Consider the following 9,262-nt stretch of genomic DNA (forward strand, 5'->3'; position numbering starts at 1 on the left):
ATTCGATCCCAGGTCTCCAGGATCGCGCCCCGAGCCAAAGGCAGGCGCCAAACCGCTGCGCCACCCAGGGATCCCTTATTTTTCAATAATATAATGACTTAACTTCTAAAATCTATGTTCAATAGGATACCATTATCCTTTTAGGATATCCTACTCTACTGATAGCACATACTAATTAACACAAAAATTAAAACACTCACACACAGACACACACACACGGAGGCCCATTTATCATTTCCAGTTGTCATATTTGCTGAAATATAGGTGTGTTTGTTTATGCTGCTGTTAATTTTGTATATAATCACAGCTTAAACCTAGATATATTTATCTTCCAAATAATAGAACTAATCCCTGAAAACTGCATTAACAACTTCTACTTTAGCTTCACTATATAACTATTCAAAACCAGTCCATGCTGATATTACCATGTAACTGCCAAAATACTTTTCATTTTGAAAAGGTAATGTGAATAAATCTCTGCTTTAATTAACATTTAATGAATAACTGATTGGACTATAAAGCAAAAAAAAATATTAAGTATTGATGCAATCTACTGATGAACTGATATTTGTAACCATAATTAGTTCTCATTAAATATAGTACTTAGGTATAAAAAAGGTAAAAATCAAGTTTATTTAACTAAGTTGTTCTCTAGACAGGAGAGCAAACAGCCATGGTTGTAAGCAGAACTCCTTACTCACCTTGCTCCCACCCTCCTGTAACTGCGGTGGGAATGCATGTTTTCTGTTCTCACTTGCCCCAGGGAACCAGTGAAGTGAATTCTACAGCCTCAGAACATTGTTTTCAGATTGTTTATTTTGCATGAGAATGTTCTAAATCTGATGTTAGCATCAAATCATGGTCATACAATAATTATGATCAATATTTACCACAAAAGTCCAGTGAAAGACCAGCAGATTCCTAAACATCCTGAATGTTAGTAAATATGGAAGGTTGAACAGAACTGTAATATGACTCATATTTTTATTAAAATTACTAGCAAAGTGTTAATAATGCAGATTTTTGAGATATGCATAAACCAATGCCAATCTGAAGGGTTTTTTTTGTTGTTTTTTTTTTAATACTGTTACTTGGTCTTTGAATTTGCCAAAAGTATAAGAGCTGCCTTTAGTTTTGGTCAAAGTTCTGGAACTGATGAATTACTTCAAAATCTTAAAATGGGGGATCCCTGGGTGGCTCAGCGGTTTAGCACCTACCTTCCGCCAGGGCGTGACCCTGGAGTCCCAGGATCGAGTCCCACATTGGGCTGCCTGCATGGAGCCTGCTTCTCCCTCTGCCTGTGTCTCTGCTTCTCTCTCTCTCTCTGTGTCTCTCATGAATGAATAAATAAAATCTTTAAAAAAAAATTCAAAATCTTAAAATATTCATAATAGAAAACAGAAAACAATCATTTTGGGCATGGGGGCACCCTAAATTATCAAAATCATAGAGCTATCCTAACAAATTCTATCAAAATATAAATACTAGACAACTGTTATCTTCTAATAATAACAGGTAGTGAATTCTTTCACCATTATGCTCTTTATCTTCTAATTATGCCTCGCTCCATCTTTTCAAATCTCCTACCTCTTGAAAAAGTAACTAGAACGATATGCTTGTTGTAATAATTCATAAATGACTCAGCTAAATCCCTAATCTTTTATTTTTTATTTTTTATTTTTTTAAATCCTTAATCTTTTACTGCTTTGAGCCCAATTTTTGATCCATCCTCCTTTTTCATAAAGCTTCTAAATACTGGTCCTATAAAAAAGTGGGAGATAGTCTTCCACCATGACAAAGAAAAAACTGCATTTTTCTTATCCAACAGTTTGAACCTTTAATTAACGCTATAAATAGTCTATATAATGTGCTATGCTTGAGAGACTAATCTCAAGTTTTATGGTAGTAAAGTGAGAAAACTTACCCAAACATACTTCTATGACCAAATATCTCTAAAGCCATAGGGCAAAACTAGTTATGCCCTACACAATCACATAGAGGAAATGATCCGAAGTAAAAAAGACTTTTGGATAACCTATGAAACAAAATCTATCCCTAAATATCAATACTATAAGAGAAGTATTATACTCACGTTAGAAAAACAAATGTTGGTTGAAATAAAGATCCCTTAAATATAAATGCATTTGCACCCGAGACATCATTGACACCATTAAATGAAAGTAATAGTCTAAGTTGGAAGTATCATTCAAAATCCATTCTGAGATCATCATTTCTGCTCAGGCTTAAATTTCAAGATAAATCTGTAACTTCTGTGCTTATTCAGAGTAATTCTTTTTTCTTAGAACTGTTTATTCTTAAACTCCTTAAAACTCTTCCTTCTAATTTAGAACTAATGATACCTCCTATAAAACCCAGCTTCAAATATATATGCATTTTCTAGAGATTTTAAGTGAAAATCATATTCAATCATACTTTACATTACAAGTGAAGTCAAACAGGCTGGTAACAAGATAGAAATTAAAGGATAAAAAGGTTTCATCTTGTGTTTGATCTTCACCGACTGATAAACCTATTATACCTCTCAGAAGATAATTTAATGGAGAAAAAAAAAACAATACTCACAGCATCCTCACAAACTCTCATTCCCTCTGTATGTGTTCGAAAGCTTAATTTAGTTAAAGTATATTTAAGTGAAGCCTAATTGCTCGATTTTATTTGTACTGTTGGAAGAACACTACCTGGTATAGCTACAACAAAACTAAGTCCTGGAGAAATGGAATGAAGGTATAAATCACACAGAACATGGATTAAAATACGGTAACAACCAGTACAAGCACTTGGTGATTGCCAACCTTCAACTATTACCATAAAGCTTGGGTTAAAAATAGACACACTATTTAGTTGATCCTTTTAAAGAACCTAACTTTGATCCTGCCATTTTTAAAATAAGCATTAAAAAGTCAGTGATTAAAGTATTTTCCCAAGTCCAGCAATATAGCACACTACCACTGTCATTATCAAGAGTCCAAATGCTATCTCTCGAGCCAAGGTATCCCCCTTAAACTCAACTTCAGTAGAGTGTGTTACACGATCTTGCTGACCAGATAAACTTAACTGAAGAAGTTCACTAATGTATGCAGAGAGTCTTGAGTACTTTTTCTCAAGTTCCAAAACACAATTTATCTATATATGACTATATAGATTTTCCTATAATGACTATATAGATATGAATAGAGAGATTTGAGTTTACTTGGTTTTCTTTGGAAATGTATATATCATGTAAGCAATGACCATACTATACCCACTTCTAACCTATTTTACTAAAATAACATTGCTGTTCCTAGCTGACTTTAAATTGTCAATAAGAGTTATGCACGAGGAATTCAATACGTGGAATAGTAAGAAGAAGTCAGTAAACATCTGGCTCTTATATTTTTAAACATTTGACCATCACCTAAAAATTTCAGCATTTTACACTGAAATCCTTTGGTTTTTGCATGTGTGAAGGGTTATGGAATGTAATATTTTTCTAAATCTGCAATAATGTCATCTGTGTGGCAACAGGCAGGATAAGATCAGTTCCTCCTGAAAGGTAATTATATTATTTTACATGGTGGAGTTCAAGCTTTCCTGAATATTATGTGAATGTAAAGGAAATGAAGTTTTAGGAAGCACAATTAATTAAGTACTTTTCTAAAGACATGACCTGATGACTTAGAAAATAATCACATATAGGTTATAAACATGTGCACTCAACAGAAAGCATGTTTTGTTAGAATGATTCCTGGTACTACCTCTTCCAGAAGCATCCTATCTGTCCCAAAGTTCCTTAAAATGTTCAATATGTAGTTGTAATTTTAAATTGCTAAATAATAATATTAAAATGAGACCTAACTGGATTTCTCCAGACTAGTTAAGCAGAGTTCTACCCCACTGTAAGATCTACAGCAATTTACCGTGAAAGAACAGAGACTGGAGATGAGCAGAATAAATTCAAGAACCAGCTCCTCTCTGAAATAGTGCAACTAAAAACTGAATTTAGGTAAGCCTTTGCAGCTTTGTCTGTAAAATGGGCAGCCTATTTTTCTCTGCTTTAAAGTTCCACTGTCAGATACGTAAGTGACTGTAACGTGTTTATGTGCAAAGGCAGATTATCCCTCCACATTATTACTGTTGCCACAATTCCCGGTGTACAAATACAGGTAGCTTTTGAAGATTTTTGCCTTTCTACCCGAATGTATGCTTCACTTGTTCAGGTAACAGAAATTCCAAAATCCACCCCTTCCTTATTGGGAAGGACGATGAGCAATTCATCAGAATCACTAAAAAGTTCTATCAACTTTTCCCATTCAGTCTCAGCTACCGCAAGTCACTCCCAGAAATTACCATATCCCCCCAGCTTCTAGGTAAAACGCGAGCCCAGTCTCATCCAAACTACTAAAAAGTACTCAAATTGATGTTTGCTCACTTCCAAATGGCAGTGTACGTAATCTTTTCAACCATAACACAATAATCAGATATTATAGCAGAACGCATCATTTCCAAAGGACGGACTGATATTTCTGACACAAATTAATCATATTCAAGTCTCATCTGTACCAGAAACTTTTTTTTTTCCTCCAAGATGCTTTATGGAAGAAGAAAAAAAAAAAAAAACAACCTTAAAGCATTGAGGTTTCTACAAATAGACTCACACTGTATTTCCATCGGCATGCTCTTTAAAAAAAAAAAAAAAATATATATATATATATATATATATATATATATATGACAGGAAATCCAGTATCTCTGCTAAATTGAGCTCCCTATACTTTTTTTTTTTTTTTTTTTTTTTTTTTTTTTGGTATCATCGTGATTGAATCGGGATAAACGAGAGCTAGACAGGTTCCAGTACAGTTTTCCACTGCTCCATCTGCTGGATGTGCCTGCATCTCCCGCGCCCAGCGGTAACGTCCCCGGAGTAATGAGAACTAATTCAGCAGGTGGCTTCGGGAGGCTCTAGCACGTTGCTCCAGAAACTTACTGCGACTTCGGGATTCCCGTTCCGCTCAGAGCTCTCCCCTGACTGCAGGGCGACAGTCAGGGTGATAGTGACCGTCAACAACACATTAGTAGGAATCCGCGATGGTCCCTCAAGCAGCGAGGCAGAGCAGACGCTTCCCAGGGGTCGGCAGCGAGCGGAGGAGCAGGGAGCAGGGAGCAGGGAGCAGGCGCGGGGCTCCGCGCGCCGCTGCGACCCCGACCCCGGGGCTCCGACTCGGACCCTGGGGGGCGGGGGCCCTGCCGTCCCCCCCCCCCCCCCCCCCCCCAGCGACACGCACAAAAGTTTTAAGAAGGTTTTGAAGGCGCGTCCGTCAGCGGAGCATAGGAACAGCGGGCAGGAGAAGCAAGCCCGTCGGGATGCGATTCGCCGAGCCGGGGCGCCCCGGGCATCTCCGCGGGCGGCTCCGCGGGCGGCTCCGGGGTCGCGCTCCGGGCCCGGCGGCCGCGCTGCGCCCCCTGCGCCGAGTCCCGGACGGGACGGGACGGGACGACACGCAGCCGCCGCCGCCGGCCAGGCCGCTGTCCCCGCCGCCGCCGCCGCCGCCGCTCCCGCTCCCGCTCCCGCTGCTGCACGGAAAGGGTCAGTCCCCCCTGGGAGTCGAGCGGCTGCAAACTTGCCCCGCGGTGCATCCACCTCTGGCTGCAAACTTGCACGTCCTGCCGCGCACCAGGCCCCCGGGGAGCCCCCGCAGCGAGGGGCCCCCGCAGGGCAGCAGCGGCGGCTCACCCCGGGACGCGGCTACCGGCCCCGGAGGGAAGGAGCCCCGGCCTCCAGCCTGCAGCCCGCGGCTCGTCCGCGCCCCCACCCCCCCGCACCCCAGCACGCGCTGCCCGCGGGGCCGGCCGGGGCGGGCGAGGGCGCGGCGGAGCCAAAGTTTGGCGGCCGCGGAGCGCTCCCGGGCGGCAGGGCCGGGCGGCCAGGGGGGCGCGGGGCGCGGGGCGCGGGGCGCGGGGCGCGGGGCGCGGGCACCTACCTGCTGCGGCGGCCGAGGGCGGCGCGGGCGCGGGCGCGGGCGCGGGGTGGCCCGGGGCTCGGCGGCGGGTCCGCGGCCTCGGCGGCGGCGGGAGCAACACGTTTAGTTTGAACTTTGCAGCTCGGGCCCCAGCGCACACGCGCCGCGGAGCCGCTCGGAGGCGGCGGGGCTCGGCGGGCTCGCGGCGCCCTCGCTCCCTCGCTCTTATTGGCGCCGCGCTTATTGTTTTATTTATTTATTTCCTCCTCCTCGCGCCGCGCTCCTCCCTCCTCCGTCCTCCCTCCTCCTCCCCGCCCTCCGCCCCCCTCCGCCCCCCTCCGCCGCCCGCGGTCTGCGGGGCCGGCTGCAGCGAGGCGGGGCTGCGGGCCCGGCCGGGGGCGCGGGGACCTCGGCGAGCGCCCGAGGAGCCGGGCGGGGGCGCGGGGGCGCGGGGGCGGCCGGGGCGCCGCGACCTCCGGGCCGGAGGGGGAGCCGTGCGCCCCGCAGCCGAGGGGCTCCCGCGGCCCCGGCCCGCCGCCCTCCGCCGCCCTCCGCCAGGGAGGACGCCAGCCGGCTGTATTCCGTGTTTTAGTCTTTCCTTTATTTATTGTTATTTATCTCTTTATTAGACTTCAATTTGCCAACATATGGCATATCACCCAGTGATTGTTTTTTTGTTTGTTTGGTTTTTTTGTTTTTTTTTTTTTTTAATGCTGGTGGAAGCGCTACGCACTTAGGCTTCCCCACCGGCCGGCCGTCGTCTCCCCCGTGCAGCCCCGCGCAGCCCCGCGCAGCCCCGTGCAGCGCCCAGCACAGCCCCGTGCAGCCCCGTGCAGCCCCGTGCAGCGCCCAGCGCAGCCCCGTGCAGCCCCGTGCAGCGTCCCGTGCAGCCCCCAGCGCAGCCCCGTGCAGCACCCGGCGCATCACCCAGCGCAGCACCCAGCGCAGCCCCCGGGCGAGCTCAGCCCTTACGGGAGAGGAAGTAGGTGCGTCCGGACCGCAGCCTCCGGGCGCCGCCGGGAAAGCGCACCAGGGCCCCGCATCCACCTCAGAGCTCCGGGGCGCCCGTGCCTCCGCCGCCACCGTTGGCCCCACATGAGCTGCCCAGCGTCACCTGGCCGGCGGTGCCACGTCCCTCGGTGCCGGTCTACCCGGCGCCCGGACCTGCAGGAGACATGCGTGACCTTAACGCCGGCCGCCCTCCTCGCCCCAGTCAGCCGGGAAGCGGGGCTGCCGCGGGCTCGGTTCTCGTTCAGTGAAACCGCTCTTCCTCTCGCGTCTTCCGACCCTACTTCGGAGAAGCTTCTCCAACGCAAACCCCTTCCAGGCTTCCCATTAGTAGGTAAACCTTGCTGGGGATTTTTGGTTGGGGTTTGGTTTGGGGTTTTTTGGTCTTTTTTTTTTTTAATTTTTTGATTTTTTTTTTTTTTTTAAGGCTTCATGATTTTAGGCACGGAAGGGGGGCGAAAATCAAAAGAAAGTAATTCTAGAATAGATACATAAATAAACACAGCCAGTAAACCAAGCTCCATCCCAAGCTAGAAAGCAAATCTCACCGCTTAGGTTTGGAAATACGGTTTCTCTCTTTAGCAACGTGTCCTCCAAAGTCCTAACAGTCTTGGGCTTTTTTTTTTTTTTTTTTCTTTTAACTGAGACTCCAGGTATAGAAACATTGTGACACTAGAGTGCTTACCATTATCTCTTACGGTAGGAACTTAATTTTTTTCTTTCTTTTCTTCCAATTTCTCTGAAATGTATATGTTAGATATCCATTCCTTAATGTTTTAGATCTTTTCTCAGAAATCCCCTGTTAAGTGTACAAGTAACTGCTTTAAGAGCTGACATTCTACGTACCTACTTTACACTTTCATTGACATCTGGAGTAAGCCCTCCAGGGGACAAGGCACAGGTGAGGTCCTGAAATGGGAGAAACTGGGGAAAAAAAAAAAAAAAAAAAAAACCTTCATCTCAGCATGATGTTCTCTTGCTCCATCTGTAGAGCACACTTGTCATTTCAAAAAGGATAAAAGAGAAGTGTCAATATACACAAACCTAACTTCGCTTGTTCTGGAAGCACCATCTTACTACTGAGAAAAAGAGCCACCCATAGTTGAATTTAAGGCCTTGCTACTGAATGGAAAAATCTTGAGATAATTCCCCCAATGCAGGCAAGTGGCTCATTGGTCATCTGAGCCATGGGCATGATGGTGTGTGGGTTTCTGATGGCATCTGTGCCAATAAGGTAGTTAAAATTTTTATTCACATCTTGAAAGACCACCTATAGTTTTAAACCCAGGATTTTGCAAGCATTTGTATTCATCCAGAATTCTCCCCTGCTCCAGAGATAGCCAGCTTCAAATATAGAGAACACTTACCTGACATCGATTCTTCAGTTGACCTTTGCATGCAACTTCTTCTGGGTATATATCTTTTAAAAAAACAAAAACAAAACAAAACAAAACATACAACAATTAAAAAGGCTTTATTTTTCAAAATTTTGTCCAGGAAATACAATTGTTCCCAGGTACACCTTCTTCTTGCCCCTTCCACATATACTTGCCTCCAATATGCTTCTATTCTCTGATGTCCAAAAGTACCAATGTTCACCGTGAACTGCTGTCCACTGTGAGTGGTCATGTTCACTATCACTAGGACGACACACATTTGGTGCCAAGAAAGATGTTGATTCTAGATTCATCAAATATCCTAGCCCAAGATATTGGATGGAGTAAAGATTATACCAGGAATCAATATGAATCATCACAGTGAATTACTGACTTTGTAAAATGTCTACTTTGTATGAAATTCATCTGTTTCAAAGCTTGTGTTTATGTTTGCACCCACAGAATAAGGCATGATTCATAGAATTTCAAAAAAATATATGTGGGGTGAATTAAAATTACAGAAACATAGAAGGGGTGGGTAACCTTTTTATTTGTTAAGAATCACTGAATCAGAGGGAATATAATAGTAAATGCTGCATAGAGATCAAAGAAAATGTTTTACGAGGTATTTTGAGGAATACTAAAAAACCCATTGGTTTATATTGAGTATAAAAATAGATATAACTGTATTGGATTGGTTACATTTCTTTGAAAATGTTCTTCAATTTCTTGTGAGCAAGAAAAAGGAAAAAAAAAAGAAAGAAAGTATAGAAAGGGAGAAAGGAGATGAAATAACCCAACAAGGAGAGAAGGAAGCCAGTGAGGTGGTCGACGGTGGCATAGAAAGAAGCTGGTGGGGAATAGGAGGAGTGAAAAGGATCAGAACCCATCGTTTCTGGCCAGAGCATCAACAGCAGTCCT

At 44.7% G+C, this 9,262-nt stretch overlaps 1 protein-coding gene across 2 annotated transcripts in view; it reads right to left on the reverse strand.

Annotated features, from left to right (window-relative positions):
* TENM3 (teneurin transmembrane protein 3) overlaps window positions 1–7,294 on the reverse strand; it is a 2,512,213-nt gene extending 2,504,919 nt beyond the window's left edge. Inside the window, exon 1 of one of the 2 annotated variants that reach the window (XM_072763857.1) lies at window positions 6,930–7,294. The gene's annotated coding sequence lies outside the window, so the exon portion shown is untranslated. Of the gene's footprint in view, window positions 1–5,978; window positions 6,052–6,929 lie in introns of those variants that run through there. The other variant, XM_072763858.1, reaches the window with a different exon arrangement.
* Window positions 7,295–9,262: the final 1,968 nt, after the last annotated feature.

This window comes from Vulpes vulpes, chromosome 7, assembly GCF_048418805.1.
Source record: "Vulpes vulpes isolate BD-2025 chromosome 7, VulVul3, whole genome shotgun sequence".
Taxonomy (NCBI): domain Eukaryota; kingdom Metazoa; phylum Chordata; class Mammalia; order Carnivora; family Canidae; genus Vulpes; species Vulpes vulpes.